General features: G+C 38.9%; 1 protein-coding gene and 1 non-coding gene across 2 annotated transcripts in view; both read right to left on the reverse strand.

The window, feature by feature from the left end:
• SERGEF (secretion regulating guanine nucleotide exchange factor) overlaps positions 1-13,487 on the reverse strand; it is a 286,373-nt gene that overhangs the window by 177,598 nt on the left and 95,288 nt on the right. The window lies entirely within an intron of this gene.
• LOC126019800 (U6 spliceosomal RNA) lies at positions 5,827-5,933 on the reverse strand. The gene has a single exon (XR_007499422.1). It is a non-coding gene; the product is annotated as a U6 spliceosomal RNA (small nuclear RNA).

Raw genomic sequence — 13,487 nt, forward strand, 5'->3', positions numbered from 1 at the left:
AGGGGAGAGGAAAGGAAGGGAGGGGAGGGGAGGAAAGAGGAGAGGAGAGGAGAAGAGGGGAGAGGAAAGGAAGGGAGGGGAGGGGAGGAAAGAGGAGAGGAGAGGAGAGGAGAGGGGAGCGGAGGGGAGGAAAGAGGAGAGGAGAGGAGAGAAGAAGAGGGGAGAGGAAAGGAAGGGAGGGGAGGGGAGGAAAGAGGAGAGGCGAGGAGAGGAGAGGAGAGGAGAGGAGAGGAGGGGAGAGGAAACGAAGGGAGGGGAGGGGAGGAAAGAGGAGAGGAGAGGAGAGAAGAAGAGGGGAGAGGAAAGGAAGGGAGGGGAGGGGAGGAAAGAGGAGAGGAGAGGAGAGGAGAGGAGAGGAGAGGAGAGGAGAGGAGAGGAGAGGAGAGGAGAGGAGAGGGGAGGGGAGGGGAGGAGAGGGGAGGGGAGGGGGGAAGGGAGAGGGGAGGGGAGGGGAGGGGAGGGGAGAGGAGAGGAGACCTAGCTGGCAGATTTAGTCTACTGTATGAAATGAGGTAATATAACTACATTCTCTGAGCCTTAGTTTTCTTATCCTTAAAATAATGAGGGGTGGGCACAGACAGAGTAAATATTCTCTTGTTTCTTGCTCTCATTCAAATATCAATATCTAATGTGCCAAAGCATTATATAATATCTTAGTAATCCTATCAGCATTATTGTTTGAATCCAAAGTAACCCTAATAATAACACATTACATTTATAGAACTGTTAACAGTTTTCAATGTGTTTTCAGATGCTTTATTCTCATCTGACAAGTAATAGAGCACTTTTTCCCCCATGTTCTTGTAAGGAAGGCTGCCCCCTCAAGTCAATCCAAGGTAATCTAATGCTTCCCGCTTTCTAGGCCCACACTGTGATCCAGGTATGTATTATAGAAGGTCAAATAAATTAGCCAGTCCTTCAGAAACTTGCAGTCATGGGTGTTAATTAACAGACTCAGGGGTATAGTTAAAATATCTTCCCCATGTGAGGGTAAAGTTAATTTTCAAATGAGATACCTCAGACAGTCAGGCATCAACCACTATTGCAAATAAACAACATAGGGATCAAAGACCAAAATGCAAACTTAATAACTCTTGTTATATTAAGTAACAAGAACCTTAAAATTGTCTAAATCCTTTGGTCAGAAGCCCAATTTCTTTTCTTTTTTTTTTTGGTTTTTGGGCCAAACCCAGTGGCACTCAGGGGTTACTCCTGGTTCTGTGCTCAGAAATTACTCCTGGCAGGCTCGAGGGACCATATGGCATGCTGAGGATCGAACCTGGTCTGTGCTGGGTCTGCTGCATGCAAGGCAAATACCCTACCACTGTGCTATCATCCAGCCCCCAGAAACCCAATTTCTAGAAATTATTCCTGAGAAAATCTTCAGTTTGACCAAAAAAAAAAAAAAAGTGAGACACAAGGACAGCATAACTGTTAGTGGCAAAAACTGTCATCAATCTAAATTTTAATTACATGTATTATTATGAAATATTAAAATATTATATATTATTTTTATTAAATAAAATTTTAAATAGTTCAAAACATAGGGAGGATGTTCCCAATGTAATGATAGAGAATTTGAATTTAAGACAGACATCTGACATATACATCTTGGTTTTGTTATCTTCTTTAAATATAAAGAAGACAATGTATTAGACTATCTAAATATAAAAAAGTATTAGAATGCTTAAGTGATCTTTCTCTGTGCCTAAAATTATTTTTATGTTCCCCAATTCTACAATGAACATGTACTGTTTTTTATGATCAGTAAAAAAATGTTTTTTAGATCCTTACTCTATGTATTTCCCAGAATAGTAATAAAAACAAGTATGAAGGAGTCTAGGACATCATTCAGTGGGCTGTAGCACATGCTTTGCATGCAGGAGGCCTGGATTCAGATACCAGCACCCCACATGGTCCCCTGAACATTGAATGAAATCTCCAAGCACAGAGGCAAGAGTAAATCCAGACCTACTCCTACTATGGCCCCGAAACCAAAGAAAACATGAAGGATAAGCCTTCTTAAGAATCTTCCTAACATGGAATCTCTAGAAAAAGAGAATCCCAAGGAGCAGTATGTGACCACACAGCCCCAAACCAGGATTCTAGGGCCTTCTGTGAAATCTCTTCACCCACAAGATTTGTCCTGCACAATTGGCAGAACAGGACTAGGTTAAGCTGATCCCAAGCTTTCTGTCTAGTGTCCCAATGTTCAGTGGTATATGTTAAGAGGAACAAAGGAGAAGTCTGCAATCAAGAGACTTACTAGGAATCCAAGCCTCACCAGCTACTCCAACTGACCAGATCCTAAAATTTCAAGTAATAAAGCCCCTTTCACTCTGCAAACAAGTTGAAGGAACCTCAGCTACTGGCTCTAGGATATATATAGTCAGGGCTCATGGTACATTCTCTGAGAACTCATCCTACAGCTTTGATCAGCAGCTGTGGTTGCAGGCATACTTTGGGAGAAGTTGAGCATGTCAAATGTGACGATATTTTCTGAGTGCCCTACCAATTGTCTAGCCAATTGCTTCATAAAAGACAATATCTCTGATTAGGGTTTGGCTTGGGTCACAATATAGAGAAATAGCTACACCTACTACTATGTCTGTGCAAGTACCAACACTTGCAACATATGGGAAAACTAAGACTCAAAGAAAGAGAGTGATTTATTAAGCAAGTTATTGGAAAGCTGGGGCTGGTTGTTCTCACTTCCAGTTCAATGTTTTTGTGTGTATTTATTTTGGGGGGGGGTTTTGTTTGTTTGTTTGTTTTGCTTTTGGGCCACATCTGACAGTTCTCAGGGGTTACTCCTGGCTCTATGCCCAGAAACCACTCCTGGCAGGATCAGAGGACCATATGGGATGCTGGGGATCAAACATGGGTCAGCCACGTGCAAGACAAAAACCCTATCCTCTGTGCTATGACTCCAGCCCCCAGTTCAATATATTATAATACAGAATACCTGGCTCTCCAGAGACCCTAGATTCTTTTTTTTTTTTAACCACCATGAGTTACAGAGTTTAAAAGTTGCTGATAATTGAGTTTTGGTTATACAGCATTCTAACACCCAACCCTTCACCAGTGTTCATTTCCCACCACCAAGTTCCCCAGTTAACCTCCTGTCTTCAATCTCCACCCAGTCTACTTCTATGACAGATACTTTTCTTCTCTCTATGTGTCTCTCTCTGTCTCTGTCTCTCTGTCAATCTATCATCTATCTATTTTTCTTTCTTTCTTTCTTTCTTTCTTTCTTTCTTTCTTTCTTTCTTTCTTTCTTTCTTTCTTTCTTTCTATCTATCTATCTATCTATCTATTGTCTCTCTCCTCTCCTCTCTCCTTACTTTCCTCTCTCTATCTCCTTTCTTCTGTCTCTCTCTCTCCTTTCACATTTTTCTTTCAGGCACTATGGTTTATAGTACAGTACTGAAGGGGTATCATGAACATCACTTTGCTTCCTTTCAATTCAGGGGCCCTACATTCTTATACCTCCTGGAGATTCTTTGCATTGGATAATACACTGATTACTTTAAAGTATTCAAAACATGAAGAAGTAAGAAGCTCATACTGGGGGCTCAAGTGTAAAGTAAGCAAACAGGAAGATATAGACATGCCGAAATTGGAGGTTGAGAGATGTGAGGCAAGAAGTGACTCTTTCCTCAAGATGGGTGATATAAACCAAAGTGAACAGACTTCATCTTAATGCTAAGCTGTAGCATAAATGAAGGTATGATCATCCACACTGTTCACAGAAGGAGAAAAGAAGGTACACTGGTGGGTATTAGAGGAAGATGGATTGAAAGAACAAGTTGAGTGTTTGGAGAAAGAAAACCACCCCTTGTTTGGCCATAGGCCTGCTCTCATCAGATAGCTACAAATTGGGGATCAGAAAAAGCAAATGTTCTCCACCCTGCAGGAAAAAATGTTCCATCCTGCACTTCTTGATTAAAACAGAGACTATCACCTAGGGAAGTGAAAGAAATTTGGTGTCCTCTTCCACTTGGTGTCTTCTTCCACTCTGTATTTTCAAATTCTCAAAGAATAAATGGTGAAAGGGTAGAAGGTGGAAAGCGGAGACAAAAGGAAGAGAATGGCAAAAATTATTAAAAAGAAAAAGAAATATTAAGAAGTGTGAGCAGAAAAGAAATTTTTTCACAGAAAACAATTATATGGGAAGGTGAAAAGCAGTAGTTTTTCTTTCTAAATTAAAAAAGGAGCTTCATCATTCTTCTTTCTACCATCCAAGACCCTTCCCTGGCCCCTCACCTCCCCTGAGAATGAACTGTCAGGTAAATCAAGCAAGGACATTTGAGTGTGGACAGAAAAATCCACCTCTCCTCACCTCTGTCTCTTGCACTTAGCACACTCTGAATGGTCCTAAGTCTTCTCAGTTGGAAGGCTGTGAACAACAGTGAATTAATTTGGGTGTTTCACTGCAGAGAAGCTGAGGTGGCACCTCACTGCATGAATACAGTGTGCTGCTGGCTTCCTTTGGCTCAGACAGTATGCCTGGGCATTACAGGGATGGGTAGCCTAGGGTGGGCATGAACCAGTGGAGAGCAATGACATAAGGGGTGTCCCAAAGTGCAAACACACAGAGGAGGCCAGCCTTGGCCCCAGAGTCATAGTTCAGTGGAGCTCTGTCCATCTGGCAGCAGATGGCTGTTCTATTCTAGTCTCAGTCCTTCCCCTTGAGAAATCCTCTTTGGAAATGATGTCATCAGTCCCTTTGTCAATTTGCACTTTCTGCTCAAATATCACCAGGCCATGCAATCAAGAACAATGCCACAATGATTCTCTGTGAAAGCTAGAAAAGAGAAGGAACAGCTATGTGCTTGTTTTATTTTTAATTAAAGGTGTTAATTGCAGAGGAAAGAGCCCCAGAAAAACCTATCTGATAAAATTGTCAGTACAGTCCCCAGCTTGGCTGCTCTTTTCCTCTTCCAGTCTCGCACAGGAAAGTTAAAGAGCCCAGCAAATCAACAAAGTTTATTCTGGTAGACCCAGCCAAGCACCTATCAGAGGAATGGCATGGTATACTATACACTCAGCTTTCCTCTCAATGTACAAATGCACAGGAATGCTTATAAGATTGCCTGAGAAACTACATGAGCTTACGGTTGAATTTTATCAAGCATTCAAAGAAGGATTACTACCAGTGATCCTTGAAGTCTTCCAAAATATTGAAGCTATATATATATATATATATATATATATATATAGCTATAAGCTAACATTTACTAATTCCCTAAGCTGCCAGAGATACTAACAAAAGAAAAAAAACCTACAGATTAATCTCACTGATTTGAACATGATGTAAAAAACCCTCAAAAATATCTTATCAAATCAAATACAATAGCACATTAAAAATTATAAATCATAATCAAGTTGCTTGCATCCAGGTATGCAAGGATGGTTCGATATATGCAAATAGATCAATATCATATACCACATCAGTAAAAGGAAAGATTAAAATATACAATCATATCAATCAATACAGAGAAAGCATTTGACACTCTCCAATCAACACCCATTTATGATTAAAACCCTCAGCAAAATAGGTGTGGAAGGAACCTTCTTAAGACAGCAACAGCTAACTATAAAAAGTCATAGCCAATATTATTCTTGTTTGTTTTTGTTTTGGGGTCACATTCGGCAATGCTCAGGGGTTACTCCTGGCTCTGCACTCAGAAATCACTCCTGGCAGGCGCAGGGGACCATATGGGATGCCGGTATTCAAACCACCATCTGTCCTGGGTTGACTACGTACAAGGCAAATGTCCTACGCTGTGCTATCTCTCTGGCCCCTATTATTCTTTTTTTTTTTTAAATATAGAACGCTTCACGAATTTGCTTGTCATCCTTGCACAGGGGCCATGCTAGTCTTCTCTGTATCATTCCAATTTTAGTATATGTGCTGCTGAAGTGAGCACCCCTATTATTCATAATGATAAAAAAAACTGAAAGCATTCTCACTGAAGTCAGGCACAAAGCAAGGATGTCCAATGTCTCCACGCTTAGTCAACATAATATTAGAAATCCTACCAATAGCAATTAGGCAAGAAAAGGAAATCAAAGGAATCCAAATTGGAAAAGAGATAGTCAAACTATCTCTCTTTGCAGATGGATGATGATATACATTGAAGACGCTAACCCATCCAAAATATCTCCTAGAAACAATAAACCAATACAGCAAAATGGCTGGCTACAAAGTCAATACGCAAAAATCAGTTGCATTCCCTTATACAAATGATGTTTCAGTAAAGAAAGAGATCAAAGAATCTATTCCATTTAAAATAGGGTCTGACCCAAGGGCCAAGCAGTCACAGTAGCATTAAGTGGAAATATAAAATGGTCATATCTAAATACTCAAGCCAAAGTCAATACAATAGAATCAAGAGACCCAAACTCCAAAAAGCTAAACACAAAATGGAACTGTTACATTAGCAGTTCAGGGGCCTAAAGGTAGAGGTATGGGATGGATGGTAGGAACTATGGTGGAAAGAGGTCAACACTGGTGGTGGGAATGGCCCTAACTCACCGTCACTATGTGCCTGAAATAAAACTGTGAAACACTTGTAGTTCACATTGGTCTCAATAAAAATTTAAAAATGAATTAAAAATAAAAATAAAATTATACCTAAAAATAAATAAATAAATAAATAAAAGAGTCCAAAACTATCAAGTACCTAGGAAACAACTTGACAAAAGAAGTGAGAGACCTATACCAAGAAAACTTCAAAATACTTTAAAAAAAAATTAAAGAAGACATAAGGAAATGTCAAAACACTCCAAGCTCACAAATTGAAAGAATCAATGTTATCAAAATGACCATCTTACCTAAATTATTATGTAGATTCAATACAATGCCTATTAAAATCCATACAACATTCATCAAGGGTTTAAAACAATCAATTATAAAGTTTGTGTGGAAACACAAAAGACCTAGGATAGCCAAATCAATATTAAAAAACACAAGAAACTGGGAGGCATCTCATTACCTAATTTGAAGCTCTATTACAAAGCCATAGTGATAAAAAACAGCATGATATTGGAACAAAGACAGATTTTCAGGCCAATAATAATGAAGAAATAAATTACCAAAATCTCTGGGACACAGCAAAAACATTAATTAGGGGGAAACTCAAAGAAGAAGATAAAATCAACAACATAAAGATGCACCATAAATATCTGGAAAACTAACAACAAAAGAACCCAAACACAAGTAGAAGAAAAGAAATAACAAAAACTAGGGCAGAAATCAGTGTTATAGAAAAAATGAAAATATAAATATAAATAACTAAATAAGTATATAAAATATATAGAAATCAATGTTATAGAAACAAAGGAAACAATGATTTTTGAAGACTAATTCTTTTTTTTTTTTTTAGGTTTTATTTAGGTCACACCGGCAATGCTCAGGGGTTACTCCTGGCTCTATGCTTAGAAATTGCTCCTGGCAGGCTCCAGAGACCATATGGGATGCTGGGATTTGAACCACTATCCTTCTGCATGCAAAGCAAACGCCTTACCTCCATGCTATCTCTCCAGCCCCAAAGACTAATTCTTATCATCAAGCAAATTATCTGCTGTCCAGATGATAGAAAACAAAATTTTTAAAATTAAGCATATGCATTCAGGCATGTTTGTTTTATTTATTGTAGTGATCCTGAAATTTGGTTTATATAAGTGGCCCTTGAGCAATTCATTTAGAATCAGTTTATCATGATGTTGCAAGTTCTTTTTTGCTTCAGTTTATCCTCCCTCCCATAAAAATAAAGAGGTTTGCTGTATAGTGGACTCTAGTTTGAAAATTTCTTTCATTCAATAATTCGAATATGTTATTTCACACCTTTCTTGCTTAAATCATTTCATATGGGAGATCTAGTTTGATTCTTATATTCTTTTCTTTATACTTAAGGTTTTTCTTCTCACTGCTTTAAGGAGTCCATCTCTCTTTTTTTTTTTTTTTACCATTTGGATGATTACTATATGTGTTGGTGTTGTTCTGTTAAGGTTTATTGTTTGGCATTCTTTTTGCCTCCTGGATTTATACAGTAATCTCTTTCCAAAGAGTGGGAAAGTTCTCTGTTATTTACCTCTCTCACTACTTATTCTTCCCCTTTACTTTTTCTTCCCTTTCTGGTATTCCTATAATTTGGAGATTATGTCTCTTGTCTTTGTTCATTAGGTACCTTACATTTTCTTCCATTGTTTTGCTTCTCCTTTCTTTTCCACTTCTTTATCACTGCAGGCCTGTAATTCGTCTTCGTCTATACAATATTCCACCTGTGTTATTCTGCTACTATGAGTTGCTAACGTGTTCTTTAGTTCCTTCAATTCCATTTGTATGGATTCTCTCATCTTCTGAAAGGGTTCTTCTTTGAGTTGGTTGAATTGTTCATTTATTGATTGCTTAACATTTCTGGCTAGCACCTCCTAGATTTCTGTTGCTAAAATATTAAATGTTGATTTTAGGACCTCTTCTATGAGGCCCAGGCATTTATATGGGCTTGGGGATTTTCCTGGGTTTTTCTCCATATTCCCAGTTGAAGTTGTCCTCCATAGTTTTCCCATTGTTTTTTGCATTTTCTGGATGGGTAAAATGGAGTTTCAGTTCTCCAGTTACTGGCTTGGGAAGGCAGATGAATCGGATGTCCTAACTGGTATTGGGCTGAGCCTAGATCTTGGCAAAGGTGATCGGCATGTGGCCTACTTTCCCTTCTTTTGAATTGCATGAAGGCACTATGGTTCTTCATCCATCTTATATATGCGTCTACTGATATATACTTGGGACTGTTCCCAATTTGGAGCCATTACGAGTAAAGATTCTCCCTAGCTTTATGAATCTGACTACTCTAGAAATCTCTTCTAAATGGAATCAGAAAATATTGGACTTTTTATAAGTGGCATCTTTTAATTAACGTAATATCCATAAGGTTTATCCATGTTGTAATGCATGCAATAATTTCCTTCCTTACTATATCTCACTATACATTCCTTTGTTTGTCTTTACCACATTTTGCTTACCCATTCATCTGCTGATGGATACCTGGGTTGCTTCCACCTTTTGGCTCCTGTGAAAATTGATGCTGTAAAATATTCCAGATCCTGCTTTTAATTATCTTTAATAATTTGAGGAACTAACATTAATCGTCCACAGCTATTACACTATTTTACATTCCCACCAACAGTTTGTGAAGGTTGCACATTCTCACCAACAGCTGTGTTTTTCTTCTTTGGGCTGTTTGTATTATTGGTCTTATAGCAGGCATCCTATGGTGTGTGAGGTGGTGCCTCACTGTACTTTCTTGGATAACTGGGAAGACAATAGTTTTGGGGACATATCTGGCCATTCTCAGGAGTTACTTCTGTCTCTGTACTCAGGAATAGCTCCTTGCAGTGCTCAGGGAATCATATGGGATGTGGTGGATGGGACCTATTGTAGCCACATACATGGAAAATGCTTTACCCAATGTACTATTTCTGTCTTCCACTATAGCTTTCATTTGCATTTACCTAATGATTAGTGATACTGAGCATATATTTCTTGGCCATTTTTAGATCACTGCTAGAGAAATATCTACTCATGTTCTTAGCCCATTTTTAAATCAGATTTTCCACATGTTTGTTATTAACATTCTTTTGTTGTATAGCAAATCCTCAATTTAGGTAGTATAAATTCCCCAACTTTATTCTTTTCAATATACATTGGGATATTTGAGGTTCTTTATTTTTTACCTAGAAAATTGGAACCAGAGGATCAATTTTGTTTTTTTTTAACTTTATTTAAAGAAAATGCATCACGTAGTTAACATAGTTGATCATAATACATTTGTTTCCAGATAAGTGAGAGAAAAGTTATTTAAAAATAATAAAAAAGAAAAAAAGAAACTTTTTTTAAAGAAAGAAAAAAGAAGTACAGGGGCCGGGCGGTGGCGCTAAAGGTAAGGTGCGCCTGCCTTGCTTGCGCTAGCCTTGGAGGGACCGCGGTTCGATCCCCCGGTGTCCCATATGGTCCCCCAAGCCAGGAGCAACTTCTGAGCACATAGCCAGGAGTAACCCCTGAGCGTTACCGGGTGTGGCCCAAAAACCAAAAAAAAAAAAAAAAAAAAAAAAAGAAGTACAGTGGCAAGCTAATTTGTGAAAATTAATAAATCTCTAATGAAGTCATTAATACAATGGCAAATGGTTTAGTAAACCCTGGTTGTTAGTTGTCCATTCTGTTAAATTGGTATGTTTCTATAAGTATGACAGCATCAAACAAATGAAGCTGTCCAGGAATTCAAAGCACTATTACTGACACAGTAGCTTTTGTGATACATGTTCTCAGCTGACAGGCCTCCTAGTAGAAAGATGCAGGAGAGGATGCCTGCACTCACTCCAAAAAAGCCCTGATGATATCAGCCCAATACTGGCATTCCTGAAGTTCGGTCAGATTAGTGTCCCCAAAGAGAAGCATAGAGGAGTGGTGGGTGAGGCAGGGCCATAGGCAAAGTGGTGATTCTAAGTACTGAGCAGGCATGGCTTGGCCTGCCCTCTTCTCCCAAGATTGTCAGCTTTCTACTGTGTGGCCAGCGACCCCATAATTTTTCACAACTTGGTTTATATCTCTTTCAAGAAAAGAGTGAGTCTATGGAGCTGACCCAGCGCAAACATGACAACTGTGTTTGTGTCCAGCGAATCAATTTCTAAGCCCTAGAAAGTCTCTTGGTATTTTGATTAATACATTATATCAACAAATCTATGTGGGGAAAACTGACAGAAATGTAGAGTTTTCCATTCTATGAATGTGTTGCTTCTCTCCATTTATTTCAGTCTGCTTTGACTTCTCATAGCATTGTGTTGTCATTTTTATGTATAGGGTTTTTTTTTTTTATAATTTTTAAGCTTATAGCCAAATATGTTAAGCTTGTAATGTAACTAAAAGGCATTGCTTCTTTAAGATCTTCCAATTTGGGCCAGAGTGATAGTACAGTGGATACAGTGGACAGAGTGTTTGCCTTGCATGCAGCTGACCCAGTTCTATCCCTACCATCCCATATGATTCCCCAAGCCTGCCAGGATTGTAACTCTGAGCACAGAGCCAGTAAACCCCTGAGTGGGGCCACTGGGTGTTGCTCCAAAACAAAACAAAACAAAAAATGATCTTCCAATTTTTTGTATTGTTGCTATATAAAAACTAAATTCATGATCATCTTCTGAATGCTGTTTTGTACTCAGCTAGATTTATTTCCTTTTTTGTTTTGTTTTTTTTTTGGGGGGGAGGGGGAAATCACACCCTGCAAAGCTCAAGGGTTACTCCTGTCTCTACACTCAGAAATTGCCCCCGGCAGGCTTGGGGAACCATATGGGATGCCGGGATTCGAACCACTGTCCTTCTGCATGCAAGGCAAATGCCTTGCCTCCATGCTATCTCTCCGGCCACAGATTTACTTCTTGATTCTTGCAGATTCCTTTAGATTTTTCTATGTTAACAATCATGTGATTTGTAAGTAAAAATAGATTTACTTATTCCCGATTTTTTTTAATGGTGCCAGGAATTAAATCCAGGTTCTAACACATGCTAGGCTTGAGCTCTAACTCTAAATCATACCCCTAGCCCCCAAGAATAATTTACTTAATCCTGATGTTTAAGCTTCTTCTCTTTTCTTCTTTATGGCATTTGTTAGAATTTCTATCCAGTATGAGCCCATTCAAGAGAGTTGTGAGTTCCTGGGACAGGCCAGAGGGAGTGTGTAGAAGTCGCTGACCGGAGCGCAGGGAGGACATCCATTCAAGAAAACCTGAGTTCCTGGGACAAGCCAGAGGGAATGTGTGGAGGTCGCCCATTCAAGGGAGCTGAGTGAACCTACACTGTCTGGCAGGAAGTGGGTGGCGATTGACCAGGCTTGTCTAGAGGACAAGAAAAGGACCAAAACTCAGCAACATCACCCAACATACTCACGTAGAGCCACACCCCAGGAAGGGACCCAGCCCCAAGCCACAGGAGGCAAAAGCGGGCTGAAACCTGAAGGCACTGCACTCAAGCCAAGCCAATAAATGCAAAGAAAGATCGGTAAACCAAGGAAAACATTACAACAGGGAATATGGAAAGAAATCAGAACAAGTTTCCAAGTCCACCATAACGAACAGACACAAGAGAGGAAGACCTAAAAGCAGCCATGAGAACAGAATTCCAAGCCATGCTTGAAGAAATGAAAGACACACTGGCCAGAGATTACAAGAAATCAATAGATGAGCAAATGAACCAAATTAAACAAGAATTGTTACAAAATATGAAAGACTCCATACAAATGAAGTTAAAAGAAATACATAAAACCATGAGAACAGAATTCCAAGCCATGCTTGAAGAAATGAAAGACACACTGGCCAGAGATTACAAGAAATCAATAGATGAGCAAATGAACCAAATTAAACAAGAATTGTTACAAAATATGAAAGACTCCATACAAATGAAGTTAAAAGAAATACATAAAACCATAGAAAGCCAGAAGAGCAGAACAGCACAGCTCCAGAATCACATAGAACAACTCAAAGATAAACTGCAAACAAAAGACAACAAAGAAACCAACAAAGAAATAGAAGAAAAAGCACTGGAAGTAAAAGTCCAGTATTTAATGAACAAAGACAAAAGAAACAATCTAAGAATTGTAGGTATACCAGAAGGGGAGGATACAGGGAAAAGGGAAGAACAATTAGTCAGGGAAATAACAGCAGAAAATGTTCCCACCCTCTGGAAAGACGCTTCTGAGCAAATCCAGGAGATGAAAAGAGTTCCCAACAAAATAGACCCCAACAAACCAACTCCAAGACACATAGTAATTCAAATGGCAAGAAACAAAGAGAAGGGCGACCTACTTAAAACAATAACGGAGGGAAAAAACCTCACATACAAAGGAAGGAACATTAGAATCAAACCAGATCTCCTATATGAAATACTTCAAGCAAGAAGACAGTGGAATGACATATTTAAACGACTGAATGAAAGAAATTTTCAACCTAGAGTCAACTACCCAGCAAAACTCTCATTCATATGGGAGGGAAGACTAAAATCATTCTCAAACAAAAATGAATTCGCATTGTTTGCGTAAACAAAACCGACCCTAAATAACCTACTTAGAGACGACTTACACAATCCAAATCCCCAATTGTAACAACAACCACGCTAAACAACACAACTGCACAACAGCCCTCTCTGTCAATAATCTCCTTAAATGTTAATGGACTAAACTCTCCCATCAAAAGACACATAATAGAGAACTGAATTAGAAAACATAAACCAGATTTTTGCTGCCTACAAGAAACACACCTACAAGTACAAGATAGGCACAGGCTTAGAATAAAAGGATGGAAATCAATTATCCAGGCCAATGGAAATCAAAAAAAAGCAGGGACGGCTTTATATCAGACCAAATTGCATTCAACCTCAAGAAAGTGGTCAGAGACTAAAGAGGGTCTTAGAGATCAGGGAAACACTAGACCAA

Source organism: Suncus etruscus, chromosome 9 (assembly GCF_024139225.1).
Source record: "Suncus etruscus isolate mSunEtr1 chromosome 9, mSunEtr1.pri.cur, whole genome shotgun sequence".
NCBI lineage: Eukaryota > Metazoa > Chordata > Mammalia > Eulipotyphla > Soricidae > Suncus > Suncus etruscus.